Source organism: Gorilla gorilla, chromosome 13, assembly GCF_029281585.2.
Source record: "Gorilla gorilla gorilla isolate KB3781 chromosome 13, NHGRI_mGorGor1-v2.1_pri, whole genome shotgun sequence".
Taxonomy (NCBI): Eukaryota; Metazoa; Chordata; class Mammalia; order Primates; family Hominidae; genus Gorilla; species Gorilla gorilla.
This window is the reverse complement of record NC_073237.2, coordinates 111,744,498-111,756,897: the sequence shown is the minus strand read 5'-3', so window position 1 is coordinate 111,756,897 and position 12,400 is coordinate 111,744,498. Positions and strand designations below refer to the sequence as shown.

The 12,400-nt window shown below is 40.0% G+C and overlaps 1 long non-coding RNA gene across 2 annotated transcripts in view; it reads right to left on the bottom strand.

Moving 5' to 3' along the window:
• Positions 1–2,773: 2,773 nt before the first annotated feature.
• Positions 2,774–12,400, bottom strand: part of LOC134756903 (uncharacterized) — a 203,783-nt gene continuing 194,156 nt past the window's right edge. The window contains exon 6 of one of the 2 annotated variants that reach the window (XR_010130336.1): positions 2,774–2,906. This is a non-coding gene — a long non-coding RNA (uncharacterized lncRNA). The remainder of the gene's footprint in view (positions 2,907–12,400) is intronic. The other variant, XR_010130337.1, reaches the window with a different exon arrangement.

Sequence of the window (12,400 nt, the reverse complement as noted above, 5' to 3'; positions counted from 1 at the left end):
TCTCACTATGTTGCCCAGGTTGGTCTCAAACTCCTGGGCTCATGTGTTCCTCCCACCTTGCTCTACTAATGTGCTGGGATTATAGGTGTAAACCACCATGCCCAGCCCTAATACATAGCTTTGAAATGCTTCTTACCTGGGCTATACATTAGACATGTTTTCATGTCATTGAATATGGGTGTAAGTCATCTTAACAGCTGCGTTTTGTTCCATTGTATGACAGTGCTATTATTTTATGAAGTGTCTATATTATTTGAGTTTTTACTTTATACCATTTTTGTTTACTATTTCTTTTAAGAGCATGCACAAAGAGGATCACTGTATACATGCATTTTTTTTTTAGCATTTATCATATCATTTATAGGAATGTAACTCTTCGGTCAGCCAATAAACTCTTTTATGTACTTGATAACTACCATCAAATGGCCCTCTGGAATTTATACCTCCCATATTCTACATAAGAATGTCTCCAAAACATTCCTTTTGAGGCTCTGTGTGTGCTTGAGCACAGGGGCTCTGCAAGCCCTTCAGTCCTAGAGGTTCAGAGCATCACTCCTTTCTGTGTGTCTTGGCCCAGTTAAAAAGACATTGCCTGAATTGGTTACTATTTAGGCAAGTCAGAGTTTCTACAGGACACGTAATTCTATACCAGCTTCTTCCTTACACTTTCTTGGCTGCAGTCCCTTCACTTGTAAAATGAGAATAAAATAGATATTGTTATTGAGAAGATTAAAAAGCGGTAATGTAAAATATATAGTACCTGATTAATCGTAAGCACTTAGCAAACGTGCTCTATTGCCCCATTCTTTTATAAATTGCAAGTTTTTATGCCACAGTGCTTTGTAAAAAGTAGGTGTCAAAAAATGTTTATGCTTATATTTTTAATCATTTTACTCTTGAAAAGGATATCAGGGATAATACATCAGAGAAGACATCTATGAGCTTAGCTAGCATTAAGGAGCGGACGAAGAAGAAGAAAAAGGAGAAGAAAAAGAAGAGGGGAGAAGAAAAAGTGGGGGAGGGTGAAAAATAGAAAGAAGGGTGGAGGAGGGAGGGATTTTAAAGACAAGCAGACCTAGGGTGAAATCCCAGTTCTGTCACTTACTAGCTGAGTGAATTGGGGTTTTGAGTTAACCTCCTTGATTCTCAGTTTCCTGTTCAATAATGAGCAGCTAATGACTTCTGTCTCAATGTGCTCTTATGAGGATTTATTGTGAGAGTATAGATAAAGTAGTAAGAATTATTTTAGACAAACACCAGATATCCAATAAAAGGTAACTCTTTTCTGTATTGCCATCATTATTTCTACCATTGACATTGTTAATCCATCATTATGTCCATTATTGACATTATACATTATGTCTAGTGATTAACTCTTTAAGAAATCTTCATGGATTAGCACGGTAAATCTATGCCCTGCCCCCATGACGCACATCAATATGACTTATTCATTCATTCATACTAGAGCCACACACTGAATTTACACCTCAGTCAAACCCGGGGCTTTGCTTATGGACGGTGACTAATCAATACATGTTAATCGTACTAATTAATTAATTGGTACAGTGTTAATTATCAGTGTCATAGGAATATGGATAAACTCAGCATAGAAAGAAGGCTTCTTTCTGTCTTTTGCATTCTACAGACAATTTGCTCATAATTCATTGCTAACAACCATTACATTAAATCCATACCTATATATCTACTTCTGTATCTATATCTATCATCTATCTGACTGTATTAGTCCATTTTCATGCTGCTGGTAAAGACATACCATATTTCCACATGACTAGGGAGGCCTTAGAATTATGGCAGGTGGCGAAAGGCACTTCTTACATGGCGGTGGCAAGAGAAAATGAAGAGGATGCAAAAGCGGAAACCCCTGATAAAACCATCAGATCTTGTGAGACTTACTCACACATACTACGAGAACAGTATGGGGGAAACTGCCCTCATGATTCAAATTATCTCCCACAGGGTCCCTCCCACAACACATGGGAATTATGAGTGTACAATTTGAGATGAGATTTGGGAGGGGACACAGAGCCAAACCATATCACTAACTATACATGCAAACATATCTCTCTCTCTCTCTCTCTGTCTATATATATATATGTATGTATATATATATACATACATATATATAAATGTCTGTTCGTTTGTTTTCATTTTTTGTTTGCTGATTTGTTTTTGTATTTTGTTTGCCACAAAAAGGAAAAAAACGATGTAAGACCAAATCTTGAAACCAGAATAGGCAGTGGCAGATCTACACCATTTACTCTAAAAGTTGATGATAAAGGAAATCTTCAGGGCAAGTGCTTTCTGACAGCTGTACCATATTGGAGCTTACAGAGATTAGGATGAAAAAGAATGCTTTTTGCATTGCCTCTGACTGCAAATTCATCAGAATGTATAGACTAGAAAAGAATCCTTGTTGGAAAGTATGCCAGAGAGATAACACACATAGGTGTGCCTTAGGGACACAGCACTTCTAGGACATGGTCTTCCATAGCTCCAAGCAGTACACATACCCTACAAAGAAGCCCGGTTGAATGCTCCGAGGAAACTCTTTCATATATTCTTATAGAAAAAGCCTTTCTAGTAAATGATAACTGGTAAATTAACCCCCTCCAAATGTGTCAACACATTCTTAAGTAATCTTCGTAGGCACAAGCCTCTCTAGAGTAGTTTGTGCATGTCTCTGAGGAGTTAAATAGATGATTCTAAACGGATTTAGATTTTTGTGGGTTCAGCAGCCCAATGTTGTATTGTGGGGGAGGTAAGGTTCTTTTTGTCTGCTTCGCTTTTATTTTTTCCTCTATTCTCAAGCTGTCAAGTCTTCTACTGACATTTTAGCTGTTTCTGGCAACTCCTCTTCCTTTTCCAAGTCACTTACATTCAATCTGCTGGGAGACAAAAAAAAAAAAAAAAAAAAAAAAAAAAAAAAGCAAATAACCAAGCTTGCTAAATAAAGTGTGTTTAATAAGATGTCATGAAACCCAGCAAGAAAGCCAGGGGGTTTGTGCCTTCATTAATTAAATCGAATCTACAAATATTCACTGGGCTTCCTTTGTGCAAGGCCTTGTGATGATCTGTGAGCTATGCTTGCTGTAGGCAATAAAACACTGGTCTTTGGGGTCTGTAATATTTGAAAACTATACTTCTATTTTCATGAGGCTTTTAAAATGTCTGAGTTTATGGCTAATTATGAATGGTCAATACTGTTAACCTTGGACCTCTAAAGATTTGGTTAATTACAGAACCACTCTGCCTATGTATATGTGAATTTTCTATGACTCCCAAAGTATCAACATGTGTAATCTCTTGTTTTGTCCACTTTTGAGCTAAGGAAGGTTGGAATGTTTAGCCACATCTTAGAAGACAGCTAAAGGGGCTTATAAACTGGAATCATTTCAAATCCTTTAAAATATTAGACTAGAATCTACTGATTCATTAGGTCAAAGCCCATGCCCTAAGCCTTTGTCCAAGCATCAAATAACTAGTTTTTAGATCTCACTTATTGCCATGCCTAAGATCCCATATTGGAAAGGACACTGACCCAGGAATCAGCAGTTCTGGATTGTAAGAGGAAATCTGTAAGAAACTCATAGGCAAGTACCTCTGAATCCCAGGTTTGTCTCTTCTCATCTGTGAGATGAAGATGATCACATCTGCCACATAGGATGAAATGATAATGTCCCTTAAAACACTATTATTAAATGAAGTATATTACCAATTCCCTCTGCAGCCTTGGGCCTGACAAGAGATACAGCAAAATCCTTTCCTCCATTGTAGCAGACTCCTGCTTGCCACTTTACAGACCTCTCTCTGTGCAGGGCATCAGTAAAAACCCAAAGATAATAAGAGACACAAAGAAGGTATCCGTGTAGGCCATCTCCCTGGATGTACCACTCACCACATTCCTTTCACACTAGGTTGGGCAGGAAAAGCAATTCCGGGAAAGAGTTGTTCAGAGCCTCCCTGGGAACCTTGGTGTGTTTCTCTCTTGCTGGCCACTGGCTGGCCTAAGGTCACGCACAGGGAAGAACACCAGCTCCATCCAGACTCCTTGCAAGAATTTCAATGATGCATGTTAAAGACTAACAGATGTGCACTTTCTCCTCTTGCAGTCTGAGGCCAGACACCAGCTCCACTGGATGTGAGGCCTGTCTCAGGGGCTCAAACAGCAAGCACCCTAAAGTCCCCTCAACAGTGTAGAATCATATGCCATGGCTTTTGTTTTAAATGTGGAGATGTAATAGAGAGATATGGGTGCTTAAGAGGCTAGAGTAGACAATCCTGGGTAGATTTCTGACTCTGACACTTTCTGGCTATGTAACTTTGCTAAATGCATTTTTCTTATCTCTAAAAAGGGGATAGCTACTGCTGTAGTTTGAGTGCTTGTCCCCTCCGAAACTCATGTTGAAATGTAAGTGCCATTGTATCAGTATTAAGAGGTGTGGTCTTTAAGAAGTGATTAGGTCATGGGGACTCCACCTTCATGAATGGATTAATGCCTTTATGCCAGGAGTGGGCTAGTTATCCTCAGAGTGGGTTTTATAAAGCTAGTTCTGCCCTTCATACTTCCTCTCTTACTGAGCTTTCACCTACCATCATGTGTAACATGGCAAGAAGGCCCTCACCAGGTGCTGGCACAATGCTCTTCCACTTCCCAGCCTCCAGAACTGGAAGAAATAAACTTATTTTCTTTATAACTTACCCAGTCTTAGGTATTCTGTTATAGCAACAGAAAACACCGTCAGATGGCAATCTTTTGTAAGGATCTAATGAAATAATGTACAATACACATTAGTACATTGCACAAAGTACCATGTCTATAATTTATTAATCTTCTCAGTCCATTAACCTACCTAGCAGATCCCATGGGAATTACTCCATTCTCTGCAAAAGTTGACAATAAATAAAATATTTGGGGCAAGTGCTTTCTGACAGTTGCACCACAGGAGCTCATAGAGATGAAGATGAAAAACAAATTTTTTGTTGTTGTTTTTGCATTCCCTCTGACAGCAAACTCATCAGGTTGCATAGAACAGATAATTGACTAGTGCTAATTAGATTCCCTGCTGCCCTCTAGCTTTCCACCTTTGCTCCATGGTTCTCACATGGCTATGCTACAATCCATCCCTCCTTGCCCATGGTGGGAGGGAACAAAGGATGTGTAGTATGGAAAGGATGCTGCTCCCTCCCATTCCCAGAGCCCTCCCTTATGAGAAAGGAGAGCAGCAAAGACAGGAAATAGTCAGGGTGATTCCCTTCCCACTTCCGGGAGTCAGCTCTCTCATTCTCTCCTAAACCCCCGAAGAATCCTCCTGACTTAACTAGTTATGACCTTCAAGGAGGACCCATGGTCACTGCCTGTTTAAAGTGTTCAGCAGATATTGAGGGTATAGGTAAATGTTACATTTTACAAATCTGTAAATGGGCCACACAATGCTCTGGGGATGCTGCTTTCAAAATCAGGAGACATTTTAGTGGTACTAGAATAAACACAGTGGCTACAATTTGAGTACTCATAATACGCCAGAGACCATGTTAAATATATTATAGCCATTACTGATGTTTAAGGACACACAGAAAGATTGAGCAACATTGTCAAAGACCACATCCAGAAAGGGACAAAACCAAGATCCACACCCAGTCCTGGCCAAATCCAATGGTGGTTTCCTAAACTGCTGTGCTGCTGTGCATCCCCCAATTGGTCTGGATCAGTTTTGCAGTGTTTCTCTACCTCTGACTGTTCCAGGAAAAGAAAGTAATAGCATCTGCAGTGATGTGCCCCACACATCCAGATATGCTTTTCCTGGCAGTGTGGGATAGTGACAGTCATGTCACCTCTTTGTGCCTGCTTATCATTTGTCAGAGAAGATAATACTAGCACTGGCTCCTTCCATCTTAACCACAAGCTGGCTAAGAGTAATGCTGAAGATATTTATGAAATATTCTAAATAATGTTCCCAGTGTAGTCCCAGCACATAGTAAGCATATTAATCCCCATTTCCCCTTTTCTATGTCCAAGAGGCTGTTTAGGGAGAATTATGGTAATTTCTTTGGGAAAAGTTTACTTCCTGTCTATCATTAAGGCTGATTGGGTTTCTACCTTTGAAATTTTCTAAACATAGGTATCTGATAAAACATCAAATTGAAGGAAGGTAAAAGGATATCTATATCTATCTCTCTATTTGTCTTTCTCTCTATATATATTTGGTGGTGTGGGGAGTTTAAATAATTTTCAGCAACTGGTATAGTGAATGACAATCTGCTTAGAAAAGAATTCAAACAAATAGTAAACATGCTGAAATGTTCAAGGAAACCTTGCCAATAATTTGATATATTTTTAGGAAGAAAGGGAAAACAAATTTATTTTAATTTTAATGATTGTTGTGGTTATAGTATTTTCGTTTTCCACATTCGGCACAGAGTGACTTAGAGATTCTCCATAATAAGTGTCTTAGGTCCCCGAGGCATGCTGTGATGTTGAAAAGTGTGATAGGACAGAGGCATGATTTTAAGCAGCTGTTGGGGAGATGTGGAGAAGAGGTGCATTTGACCCGTGCCCTGCTCTTCTTGCTTTGAAAAATAAAAACAGGAAGTGAATCTCAACAATCTCTGGCAACAAGGTTGAAAGAAATAGAGAGGGACAAGGAATTTTTACAAAACGTTCTTTTTTGTTCTTTTTTATAGTTTCCAAAATTACTCAAGTCACAGTCCAGTGTGGTTGGCATGGGAAGGGGTGGTTGTGCTCCACGCTGTCATTGAGGACCTCAGCTCCTTCCACCCTACAATGCTTTCATCCACAACACAGGGTCTCAATGGTTGCTGCAGAAGGAGCAGAGTTTAGAACACATGTCAGGTTTTAGGGCCAGGCCTGGAAATGGTGATGTCACTTCTAGGCAAAACTGAGTCATATCATGCTCACCTCACTGCAAAAAGAGAACGTGAGGTGTCTTCATAAATACCCAGGACAAACTGGAAGGCTTTCATGCACACATTTTACTGTCTCTGTTGTATGCCTACTTTGAATTTTTTGCTTCTACCCTGGCCCCCTTCAAACTAATATTAACCCAGCAGCCAATGGAATCATTGAAAAAATATAATTTGATTATGCCACTTCAGTGCTCAAAACTCAGCAGTGACTTTAGAGTTTTTACAGAGTAAAAGCCTAAGTCATCACAATGACCTGTATGGGCCCCCATGATTTGGCCCCATTATCTTGCAAACCTCAGCTTCCACTACTCTCCCCTCACTCACAGGCAAGGCTCTAGCCATGCCCGGCACCTTAGAATCTCTTCTCTTGCTTTGTCCTCTGCCTGGAAAGCTCTTTCCCAGATTCCTCTCTGGAGCTTCTTCAAACTCAAATTTACCTTTTCAATGAGGACTACCATAGTCATCCTACTTAAAACTGTAATTGTCCTTCTACCTAACACTTCTGATCTCCTTTGCCCTCCTCTCTTTCTTCCAGATCACTTAGCACCTTTTATCTAGTATTTAAACTGGTATTGTGATTATCGTCCGTTGTCTGTGCCCACCTTGCCTACACAATAAACACTCTTTGAGTAGAAAGCCGTGCTGTGCAAGGTGATGGCTGACAATGGAAAAGGAGACATTATACATATTTTATTCTATATCTAACTGCAGAGGCAAATGTTTGTGTCTTTCTTGTTCTGTGACATAACCTGAGTACCTAGAGTAGGGCTTGTAACGTGGCAGGTGCTCTATTCATCCTTGCTAAAGGAATGAATGAATGAGTTAGAATATATGTGACTGAATGGAATGAATGGACCCAGGACAAGGCCCTGAGACTTTGTCAATTTTTTCAAAACAGGGTCAAATCCTGTACTTTGCACTTAATAGCTGCAGACCTTGGTAGATTCATTTTGCATAGGCAATGCTCTGTTTTCTCTTCTGCAAAATGAGGGTTTTCACCATAACTATTATATCTGCCTCTTAAATTCACTGTAAACATTGAAACATTGAATACATCTTATACAAAGGGAAATAACTTTAACAACAGAGGCACTAATCAGTGTTATGTATCTAAGGGTATGGATTGCTTACTCTGCTTCTTGCATGGGGAATATGTATTGCTCTGGTGTGATATCTGATTGAAGACTGGTAGGGAATCCCTGGGATAATTCCCTGAAAGCCTGCTGTCTACCACTGCTTGCTTGGCAACTTCTGATAAATAATAAGACTGCATCCAGTTGGTTTCATAGATAGGCCCTAGGAGGAGTGTTCAGGGCTCTTTCTGAGGCAGCCAAGGCAAGCAGAGGCACACCAGGCCGCGGTTGTTGTTGCACTTGCTGGGACTTTCTGTTGAAAGAACTATCTCCCCTCTGGTTAGAAAACAAAGAATTCAAAGGCAATCAGACATCTCCGCCTACCACAACCCTTCATGCAATCAGCTTGAACTGCCAGGCCAAACCCTGTCTGGAATGAAAAGAAATAAGAGATGGTTATCCTTAATGCCCTATTATGCCTAAGAACCCTTTGCTTTCTTCACTCTTGGGTTTCATATGGGCTCCAGGAGGTGGCATTAAAGAGTGAAGCTTTATCTATTCTCTGTTAGTGTTTGTGTTTTATCCATTCTCTGCACTTGTGTCCCCTGGAGGAAAACAAAATTACTCCAACTCCACCCTGGAACTTTAATGTCAACTCTTCACTGGGGAGCTACAGAAAAGGATATTGGTGAAAAGAATGTGGCTACTTGCCATGAACAGATAAGGATTGTCTGTAACTGAACAGATAAGGGTTGTCTGTAGCTACTTAAAACTGAATGACTGCCTACAAATGCTTGAACAATTTATTCTTTCAAACAAAATGATTTTCTCTACATCATTCTATGAGTACTACTTATCTTTTTATGTGAAAAACATTATCATGGTCATGAAGAAACTAATCTAAACCACATCCTGCCTGAGTGATCATCTACAGTTTCATTTATAACCTTGAAATTTAGAAAATTTTCCTGAGCAAACAGACCTTCCTCAAATTCCCACTTTTACTATGATTTTTATCTATGGTCTACTCACCTTTTTAAAACCCATAATAAGAAGTGTTTGCTTTTGCAATCTGCTCTGATTAAGGAGAGTTTAGAAGTCCTATGGGAAGTTTCAGAAAGGAGTTTCCAGAGGCTATTTATAAACCTCATGGAATCTAAACATTTCATTGAATAGGAAAGTTGGCATCTTGCCTTCTAATGGAAGTAAGATAAACGTGGCCAGGTGGAAGGGAAGCTGCCCTCCAAGACCAAGTTCTAGCCTGAAGAGCCCTTTAGCTCATCCAAAACTCTGAGAACATCTTAAACGGAAGACTCTCAAAGAAATAAATGTTCCCATCTGTGACTGCCTCATTCCTGGCTCCTCCTTGGAACCCCTTAACTTGCCACTGAAAACCCTGGGGAGTTATATCTTGAGCTGTGGACAAACTGATTTCAGGGGCTTTCCTTGTTACCACAGTGATATCTGGGCAACAATAAGCAATTTACCAAAGGACATGCCCCTTTTTTTCCTGTTATCTTCACCCCTCTGTTTTCCCAAACTGAACTGCTCTGTGGGAACTCACAGACATCCCCTCAGATCACTCTCTCAGCTCCCTCTAGCAATGTCCCGCTCGAGCTCACAAACCCACTCCTTCTCTCTGTGCTTCTGACCTGATAAGACCTTATTATAGCTCCTATGCATTGATTTCTACTAAGGTCAGGCCCTGTGCTTGGAGACTTACATACACAGAATCAATTAATCCTCATATACCTTTGGGGTATGTTCCAATATGATTACTATTTAACACAGGAGGTAGCTGAGAATTAAAAAGTTTAAGAGACCTATCAGAGATTGCACAGCAAGGAAGTGACAGAGATTGTTTGTGAATAATGAATGTTTTTCCTCCTTATCTCTTCCCTTTGAGCTTCCTTGAACATCTATTTCATCAGTTCTTGGAAAACACCGATGGACATGCAATGTCACAGCAGTTGTGTGACTATGAGCAACTCCTTCTTTCTCTCTGAATCTGTTTCCCCTTATGTAAAATAATATGATGGGGTTAAGCTTTGTCTATGCCCCAGTGTCCTGGGATTCCAGGGATGCACATGATGGTCGTTGAAGCTGAAACACCCCAATTTGAAAACTCTCACATATTTGATCTCACTAAGCCTACTGAGAAGTTACCAGCTGGCAATGCTATATGGCTCAGAAAGAGGAGAAATTGGGAGCATTTCAGTCTAGAGGTCAAGAGAAATAAGATCAGATGCAGAGTTTGGTCACTAAACATTCTTCTGATTTTTGGTAAGATAAAAAAGATCATTAGGTCCTCCAATAATTGTAGTATAGACAAGAATTGGGGAGATTCCAGTTCACATTCTGACTCTGTCACTAGGTTATTGTATGGTCTTGGGCGAGTCACCAAAATTCTTGGGAATCTGTTTTCCCATCTATAAAGCAGAGACGCTAATAATCATGGTTCCCTCCCATGATTGTTGAAAGGAACAAATTGGCCCCACAGGTATGATTAATCTCTGACTAGCCCATCTCAGCCTATGCATGCAAAAGTTCACAACTAAATAGCCAATACGCTCCCTTCTTTTCAGCCACAGCGAGTTGACCTCTTATGGACATAACTCTAGACAACAAAAATAGTCAGAAAACGATGGGAGGTGATTGGCTTTCTTCCCCCAACTGCCTGACCATTAATGGAATTGAGCAAGAACAGAATTTCTCAACCCTTGCACTTGCTCTTCTGAGCCAGCAAGACCAAGGAAACGATGCCCATTGAAAACACTAATTTTGTTTCTTAGCCAGTGATTTTAAATACGTATTTGATCTTGAGCTTCTCCATTTTTAGACTGAACGTTGTTTGAAAGGTCCATTTAAATTTACTACTTTCTCCTCTCTTGAAGCAGATTTGTCTTTGGATAACCTTGAATAAGAATGGCAAACAAAGACGTATTCAAAAGCTCAGTTAAACTTTCCAAAGCAATGGCCCCCGGTGGGACAGTAGCTGTGACTTTTATTTGAATCCATGTCTCTAGGCACAGAGGCAACATGCACCCAGAAATGTGCTTTCCCAGCATGCCTTGCTCCAGGGTCATACCCTCTTGGGTATTAGTTATTCTTAGCTCCTAACATCAAAACTAAAGTTACATAAAAGATAAAAATGGATGATTTGTCACCCAGCAAGCACCAAATAATGTAACCACAAGGAAAGACACGTTAAGCCGAGCCTGTCTTTCTCTCAGAGATAATTTTCTCTAATGTCTCGCAAGTTACCATTTTTGTTCTCTGACAAATCCTTCCTGACCCAGAGAGCTAAGCCCAGCCCTTCATTTCTCCTTTACAAGCCCAGTGGCTCTTTCCTCCCAGTAAAATGTAGCTTCTTTGTTCTTTATGAAGAATTGTGGTTCCTGACTTGGGCAGGTGCTGTGACTCTGAGTCGACCAGAATTGGCATCATCCACCTGCTGCCACCCTCGCTCCCAGCCAGCATATTTGCTGGTCTTGTTTCTAGGCCCCCAGACCCAACCCAGCTGACCTCTGGAGCAATAGCAAACTCAAGTCTGGTTTCCTGAGGACTGACCTTCTGGAAAAGATGAAACTGTGTCCTGATCCATCTTTTCAAAAGATGCTCTCAGCTTGCCCAGTTTTTGGTCCTTACCAAGGGAACAACAGCCTACGTATATGCTCTAGCTATGAGTATTTTTATCTTCCCTGTTACTTAATAATATAGACACAAATAATAAGAATACTAACAAAGGCACTTAATGTAAAATACAATACTTTAAACACTAATAATAAATTTACACAACTACTAATAATAACTCTCGTACACACACTAACACTAACAAAACTGGTAAGAATATTATATCTACCATATACTGAAAACTTACTCTGTGTCAAACACTCTGATATGCATTTTTCTTGCACTACCTCTAGGTTGCTGCGAGTGGACCATGTAATCTTCATTTTGTACATAAATAAATTAAGATTCCAAAAGGTTAAATAACTTGCCTACATCATACAGCTAATAAAGGCCAGGGTCAAGATAAACACTCAGGCCTGACTGGGCAAGTCATGCCTTTAATTACTGTCTTCATCTTCTCATCTAGGTGTCAGGTAAATCATCCATGTGAAAAAGGTGGAATTTGGTCCTCTGTCTTGATGAAAGAACTGGCATAAAGAAAGATTTGTGTTACATCTGTAGCCACCAGTTCTACTGGGTTTGACTATCTACCTCCGTCTTCACTGATACACAGCTGAATTATTTTGCAGTGAACAGTCCTGGCTAAGTGCACCAATATCCAGACACTGTTTGAACCAAATAAATGAGGTGGCATCATTATACAGATTAGAAAAATGCAAGCACTTGGGCTGCATGATTTTTTAATCTCG